The sequence below is a fragment of the Triticum aestivum genome, chromosome 3D, assembly GCF_018294505.1.
Source record: "Triticum aestivum cultivar Chinese Spring chromosome 3D, IWGSC CS RefSeq v2.1, whole genome shotgun sequence".
NCBI classification, from domain to species: Eukaryota; Viridiplantae; Streptophyta; class Magnoliopsida; order Poales; family Poaceae; genus Triticum; species Triticum aestivum.
Window position 1 is genome coordinate 388,190,886 of NC_057802.1, and position 8,694 is coordinate 388,199,579.

Genomic DNA, 8,694 nt, shown 5'->3' on the forward strand with positions numbered 1-8,694 from the left:
CGTCGGATCTAGATCTGACGCATACAAACCAAACTTCTGCAGTTTTGCAAAAAGATTCCCGCACTTGTTCCCTATTTACAAACAACTCCTTGTCTCTCACAATCAGCCTTATCTCCTCCCCACCACATCTAGAAGTCCATGGAAAAATCTGGCGCGATGGCCGCTGCCGGTGCCGTCCACCCCCAATCTTGGTGTTCTGTGCAATGCACGGGCATCTACGCATGGGAAATTATGTCGAACATGGCTAGTTGTAAGCAGGCAAGCTCTACATCCATGATGATAGTGACTGCAGACGGTGAGGCTAACTTTGGTATGCCGAACACGGTGCCTACACTCAGGTGTCATCTCTGACTCAAGGTCTTGTCACTTCACTGTGAGGAGAAGCACGTAATAATTTGACCAACGGGTAGAACAGTACTACTACATTGGTAGTACTACTACTAGTACTAGCACCACTGTCTGAATTTAGTAGTACTACGACGTCATTCTGGATTTAGTATTTGACTAGCAATATCTAGTAATGCATGTCACAAAAAATATACTACTCACGTGGCATCCATCGTAACGGGTCGCCGTTAAGCTATCGGGTCCAGTTTTGGATCCGATAACCCATTAATAGCCCGGACCAATGGGAATTTTCCACGTGTAAAATTCTGATTGGCTGGAGAAAACACGTGTTAGCTCGTCAGTGGGTCAGATAGGCACCTATGATATGTTGCCACGTGCGACGGCGCACCACTGCCCCATTTAGCTTACAAAGGCCGGCCCGTTTCACTTGGTCAAAAGTTAGCGGGCTGGCCCATGAAAAGCATGTTAACGGTCTCTTTGCAAATAGCCCATTTTACGGCCCGGTAAATCACGGCCCGTTAGGGCGTACCCGAAATGGGCCCAACAACGTCATGCGGGCCGTCGAATATAACACCAGCCGGTTTCACTTTCAGCCCATGTATGGCCCACGACGTCTTTCGGCCCATATGAGGCCTTCGTATCTTTAGGCCCTTTAGTGGCCCAAAGTGACTCTAGCCCATAATGAACAGTAAATTTCTTTGTACCCATTAACGGCCCATGATTCACATGGGCTGTTTGCAGCCCGTGTTAGCTTTCGGCCTACTGACGGCCCATACGTTCTTGGGCTCCTTTCCGGCCCTCGATTACTTCCGGCCCGTTACTGGCCTGTTCCCCTAATGGGCCAAATTCGGCCCGTGGCAAGAGTCGGTCTGTTTCTGGCCTGTTAACCCATTGCGTCGTTTCCAGCCCATCCTATATTCTGGCCCATTAACGACACGTTATGCCTATGGCAGAATTAAGCATTTGATGTACTCCAGCTTGTTAACGGCCTGTTACCATGCTGGTCCAATACCAATTATGCCCGTTTATGGCCCATGTAGACCCATTTATCCGACGGCCCGAGGCCCACCGATTCTACGGCCCTGTTGGAGGCCCATTTATGGACGACCCGTAGGAGGCCATGGATCCTATGGCCCGTAGCAGGGTCAAGGTTACAATGGTCCGTATATGGCCCATGGTTGTTGCGGCCACTAGAAAACAAGGGAGAAAGAAGACTAGGAAATAAATAAGCCCGAAACTAATTCTAGGCTATTAAGGCGATTGCATAGATTACATCCACTGGGCATCAAAGATCGCCACCAGTGCAAATATAGGGAGCACCCTACACTACACAAAAATGGCTTGCTGTTTTCTTCAGCCGATGGCTGCACGTTAAGAACAAATTTTGTATCGCAACAAAACAAATTACAACTATAAAACAAAAAGGAAGGTTGGCATAAAAGTTAACATTCTGGCAGATAAATGCACCACCAGAAGTTCAGAAGCTGAGTTCATTTGACCTGACTGTTACGTTTTCATGATGTATTGTCCGATGGAGCACCATAACCTTCACCTTCATTTCTCCTAGGCTCCTGGACAGCATAGCAAATGTCCGATAGTCTGGTTTCAAAACCATGCATATCTTGACGACATCGAACAATGTCTGTCCTTGTTTCACAAAGGGACTCTGTTAGGGAATGGACAAGTGTCTGGAGCATAGATATAACATTGTTTTGAGCTTACATATCTTGATCATGAGGCAGTTTGGACGAGATTGCCTTAACAACCAACTCTGTATTACGCAGGAACATGCTTTTGGCACTGTTACTGGACAGGTACTAAACCACTGCAGCAAGAGCTGACATTGCGGTTATAGTTGCCTCCCCACCTTCAGAAGGTGGCGGTTCCACCATTTTTTCCATAGCTTGCTGAAAAGTTGAGTTTTTACATTAGTAGTACAAGAACAGAAGATATTAAGGAGGTAGCAAAACCAAACAAAATAGCTTGGGTCTATATACAGAACTTATTCTAGTGAACCCATGTAAAAAATTAGTTGTATTTTACTGCAAACTACATAATAAAACCAGGTTCCAAACATATGACCATGTACCATGGCTAATGTATTGTCTATTTCTTCACATTGTATTGACAGCTAAGGATAAAGAGACAAAGTTTGTAATACGGTAAGCATAGTATGACATCATTCATATCACAAAACAACTGAGAACAGACAAACAGGCAATTGTAACGTTTTGTGGGCAAGTCATGGAACTAGATTACAGGTCAAGATCAAAGGAACATCACTCCTCTCTTTTAAACCTTATAAGGTGCAATGATACGCTAAGACAATGGTGTATAAAATTGAAAAGAGTAATAGACATTGGCTGCAAACCATGCAGTTCAAGGCACAAGTCAGAGTAAGTAGTAGTTAAAAGTCATGAGGATTAAGGACTTACAACAGCGGCTTTGACTGGTGTAGTAATGCCCTTCGTCTTGCTGGTGTGACAGTCCTTGAAGATTTCCACATCATTTGGTTCAGGTACTTTTTAGTCCTTGCGGGCTTTCCTCTGTATTTGGAACAAGTCAATATAGATATGATAATATGGTATAGTGAAAAGAGTGAAACATCAGCTAATTACAAGAGCCTCGCAGTGTGCAATACAGCTATGAGATCCTATCGTCTGTTGGAATTTCACTTTCGTATGGTTGGCCTTGTTCTTTGAACAGTTCACCTACAAGAAGATAGATTTGTGTGGCACATGCGTAAATAGGACTTCAACATGTGATCTGATCACATATATATATAATATACCTGATACTTTGGATCAGACCGGTGTTTAACGAGGCCTCTCCAGTCTTCATCTGATATATTTTCCACTTGAGATGTTTGGGCAAGTTCACTGTTAGCCTTGCCTTCAAAGTGAGTTTTCCTCAAGTTATACCGATATTGTCGCAGAGCAGACTTGAAAACATGGGTGCAAGTTTGTCTGGTTGCATCATCTTGGCTATCCAACTTGAACCTCATCTGTTGAAAATTATGGGAGTCTCATTATCAGCAACCTAGAAAGTATGGAACAGAGCAAGACAATATTACTAGTTTCCATACATAACCATACTTACAGATAAATGGTCGAGGAATGTGTTGAACTGGGTTTCGTCTTTGTCATTCCTGTACTGAATCCATGTTGGGAAGATACGTACATGACACCTAACGGCAACCGCTGCCTCTGATACTAACTTGGCTGACTCTGTAGCATCACGTGGCCTTTTTAAACCTGCCTCAAAATGGATCTCCATTCTTCCTCCTCTAGATTTAGTTAACCTATCGAGCATTATCCCTGATGTTTGTTTCCTCTTGCGCCTAGGTGCTAGTCCAACAACAAACATAGGAAGTGTTAGTGTACATCAAACTGTGAGACAACATATATAGAAGCATGCAACTGTAACTTGACTCCAGCAACTACCTTCTTGTTGTTGAAGCTCAAAAAGTTCATCTGATCTTGCCAACTCATCTTGTGTCAAGAGTGCTTCAGAAGTAGTGTCAGGTGGCAAGGGAGCTTGGGAACGTGCTGCTAGCTGAGTTGACCAACGAGTAACTCATGCAGCTGGTGGTACTGTGGAAGGTGTTGCAACAACTAGGGTTGTCTCTGCTTGCTTGGTGGAAGCTATTTGTTTCTGTTTGGCTTGTTTTGCAGCTCGTGTAGCACGGGATACCCTGTTTGTACAATTTTCCACTGGACTTTGACCTTCTATTGCACCATCAGTACCAGTAGAATCTGCAGGATTATTCCGCTTCCCTTTCCCTGTCATTCTGTGTTGCTTCCTCTTTCTCTGTGCCATGTTAAGTCAAGCCGACAAGAAAAACGAATAACAATTTAGTTCTTCAGAGCAAATTGATGTGTGATACAGACGAACTAAACTTTGATGTTAGATAACCACATGATAGGAGGATGTAATATGTACGAAAAACAGGACGGCATGAGATAACCAGAACTATTATGTGTAAACTAAGCAGAAGACATTTTCACTAAATTAGAAGCAATGCAATTGAAGGTAGACACCATATGAAATATGCTACAAATATCGCTCTGCCAAGTTAACAGTGTCTCATCATAAATGGCATTTAAACAAATGTGAAGCAGTACAAGAAATAAATCATATGCAAGATGCAAACAACATCACACTACCAAGTTAAAGGTCTCTCGTCATTAGTGCCATTGCATATTCACAGCATTGCATATTCACGGCTTATGATGTGTAAACTAAGGAGAAGGCATTTCAACAAATTAGAAGCAATGAAAGCTAGACACCATATGAAAGATGCAACGAATATCACTCTACCAAGTTAAAACTGTCTTGTCATAAGTGCCATTTCAACAAATTAGAAGTAGTACAAGCTAGAAAAGAATGCGAGATGTAACCTATATCACACTCCCAAGTCAAACGTGTCTTATGATAAGTGATTGTTGCAGGTTACACAACAGTAGTACTTTGATGTAAGAACATGGTGTGATAGACAGATATTGTATGTTCTAGAAACAGGAACACGTGTCTTATTCACAAGTATAATGTGTCAAGTAAGCAGATGGAATTCAACAAAATTAGAAGCAATACAAGCTAGACATCATACATAACATGCAACCACATATAACAATGCCAAATTAGAGGGAGCACCTATGATGGTGCACTAGGGGAGACGTGCTCATCATCAACACAACTACGTTGAGTGTCTATGCATGTGTTGTCTTGCAAATCATCTTGGGGGGGATGGAGGAGTAGAATCTGTAGAGGCCCTCCGTTTGGAAGGAGCACATTTATCCGCTGTCTTGCTAACTTCCTTCCGCTTTATTGATTTTGAATTGTCAAGTAAAACCGACAAGAAAAAGCAATAAAATTCACTCTTCAGAACTCATTCGTGCATGATACTGACAATCAGTACTTTGACGTAAGGCAAACACATGATACCAGGATGGAATATGTACGAAAAACGGGACGGCATGGCATATTCACAACTGTTTGTGCAAACTAAGCAGAAACCATTCCAACAAATAAGAATCAATGCAAGCTAGACACCACATGAAAGATGCAACCAATATGACTCTGCCAAGTTAAAAGCATCCCATCTTAAATGGCATTTCAACAAATTAGAAGCAGCACATGCTATAAATCATATGAAAGATGCAACTAATATCGCACTGCATATACTAAAGGTGTCTCGTCATATTGATTGATGCGGGATACAAAAAAGCAATAGTTTTATGTAAGGACATGCTTAATAGACAGATGTACTATGTACTAAAAGCAGGAAGGCATGCCACATTAACAGGTATAATGTATAAACTAAGCATAATAGCACATGCAATTTAACTAGATTGGAATAATTACAATCTAGACACCATATGCAACATGCAACCACATATCACACTGCCAAGTTAGAGCAAGCACCTACGATGCTAGTGTAGGGGAAATGCGGTAATCAACTACAGAGCTACATTCACTATCTTCATCTAGCCTTGCTATTTCTTGATAATCATGTCGGGAGGCTGACACTGCATTCTTTAAATGAGGATCTTTACTCACAATAGTCCACTAGCCTAACTGCCTCATCATAAGTACTGATGAGGGATGCACAAGAACATTAGTTTGATGTAAGAACATGGTTATTAGACAGATGTACTAGTATGTACCAAAAACAGGAAGGCATGTCATATTCAAAGGTATAATGTGTAAGCTAAGCAGATGCAATTGAACCAAATTGGAAGCAATACAAGCTAGAATCTAGGACCTGAGATCATGGTGGGAGGCGGGCTGCTTCGCCACCATCGTGGCTTTTTAGTTGGCTTCCAGGTGATGCATGTCTGTGCTGGGCTTGTCACTAGCTCGGCCAGTGCCCTGACTAGCTATTTGTCTTCTGGTGCTCACGGGATGGTGGTTCATGTAAAAATATCTTTCCTTGTCTTAATAAAGACCGACTTCGGCCTTTCAAATACAAGCTAGACACCATATGCAACATGCAACCATATATGACACCGTGAAGTTAAAGCAAGCACCTGGGATGGTGGTTCATTGCGAGCGAGGTCATCAACTCCAGAACTACGTTTACCGTCTCCATCTACTGACATTGCACCCTTTATAAGGCTGAAACGTGTCTGGCCTATCCGCGTACGACGCTGGAGCGAGTTCTCTCTTTTCTTTTCTGTTTCTCTCAAGGCAGCAGAGTCTGAAATACCCTTGCATAAAAACACAATAGTGAGAGTATGGGTGAAGTGTGTGCAGAACTAGTGCACTGTAAAAGTAGCAGATAGGAGGTGGCTGAAAAATAAATGACAGGAGACATATGATAGCTCTACAACATTGCATGGCAAACAAAATTAGATTCTATTCCGTATGATTTTGTAACATATGAGCACAAGGATGGCTGGGAAATGCATGTACTCCTCCAGCACACCACCACATGTGGTCCTATCAAGATAACAGTCGACTGAAAATAAATAGGCTAGTCGATTTTCGTATGAACCGTCCGATCTATCAGGAACGGGCAGATGGCCTTCTTCTACCTCCCGCCTGTCACTGTTGACAATCTTTCTAGAACCGCCAGCGACCACCGGCCCAGACCCCTGCCTCCACCGCCCCGCCCTGCCCTCGACCTCACACCACCGTTGTGCTTGGCAGCGCCTCCATGCCATCCCTTTAATCCCGGCCGACCTCCAGATCGAGCGCCAGCAGCTCTAGGCCCCACATGCCCCTAAGATAAACACCGAGGCGCTGCTTCCCCGGCATAATAGGGGACTGGCGCCTGTTATGCCGGGGAATGCTTCCGTTAATTGGGAATCAACTGACCAAGAACTGAAATCCAGGGGGCGACGAACCTCTAGCTAAGGTGAAAGAGTATTTGAGGAGAAACCTTGTGCATCGCGAGTTACTAGGAACATCTAGTATCAAGAAGAAGCAGTCAACTAGTGTATTCTGTGGGATGAATACCATGCAAGCAGACACGTAAGATTTGAACGAATAAGGGAAGAGGAGTACCATTTCCGGTTGCCAGTGTGGTGTCCTCCATATGTCGCGGCGATCTTCTTCTTTTTGCCGGGGGAACCGATGTTTTGGAGGTGGGTGTAGCCTTCGATGAACCCATGGCCAAATTCTTGACTGTGTTGCCGTGGCCCTATGTCGGCGGACGGGAAGCAGATCCAAGGCGGCGAAGGACCGCGTAGCAGGAACAACTCCGATGCGGTGGACGGTGGCGAAGTTGGAGCGACAGCGGTGAGGCATAGGACGGCGTGGTTGAACTGGCTCGGGTACGAACGACTCAGCCTCAGCTTCAACTACTAGCCGTGGAGGGCGTTGCGGTTGAGGTTGCGGTGGACAACGACGTCGGGGTATCGGCTCCGGCGTGTTGGAGGACGGCGGCGGTAGATGGGTGGGATGGGGTGGCGGACGGAGGACGCCGGGGTTTCGCGACTGGTGGAGAGGTAGTTTTGGCACCCACGGAGTACGAATGGGGAATCGGACGGGAGGGCGGGGGCGGGGGGAGCTAAGGGAGAACCATGTTTCGGTATGGGAAGCGCTTGTTTTAGGCTTTTTTGAACAGATGGGATGCGCTTGTTTGAAATTTGGGGAAAGTACAAACTTTGCCCCCCTCTTAAATTTCGGACCTACTTTGGGTCGTGGGTAGGATGGTAATCCCAGGTGTCCCAAATAGTGGGCGGGAGCGATTTCGGCCGTGCACATGTGTGCTTAGGCAGCCATTGTGTATGAGTGTTTTTCGGAGGCGGTTGAATGGCGTCTATGTGAAGCTACAAACCTACCCCGGTTTAGACCATTGGTCGTCAGGCCGGTAGGTTTCATGGGTCGGAGTTAGAAAAGCAATTTCCTTCTACTACCAAACATTGGTCTCACGCGGTTTCGGGTGAGTAGAGGCTCTTTTGGCACTTCGTTCGAAATTTTGAAACAGAACCATTCACATTTAGAGTACTCTTGAACTTTGAGGATTGACCTAAATAGACAACGTTAAATTTAACCTTGTATGTTTGAAAACCTCATTAAATTATCCGCTTCTTTTTGAAATTTTGACACTTGAAAATCCTATAACTACAATTAATTTGGAAAGGAGGAGCTAAATTTGAATCTATTTTGTACATGACTATATATGCTATCACTACAGGAAACAGCTACTTTGCCGTCTGCCATGGCGGACGGCAAAGGCTCGAAAGGCGGACGGCAAAGACCTTTGCCGTCAGCCGCGGACGGCAAAAGGCTCCGGCAAAGAAGGCTACGGTAAACAGCTTCTTTGCCGTCTGCTTCCTGGCGGCGGACGGCAAAGGCTCTTTGCCGTCTGCGGCGGACGGCAAAGAGGGCGGACGGCAA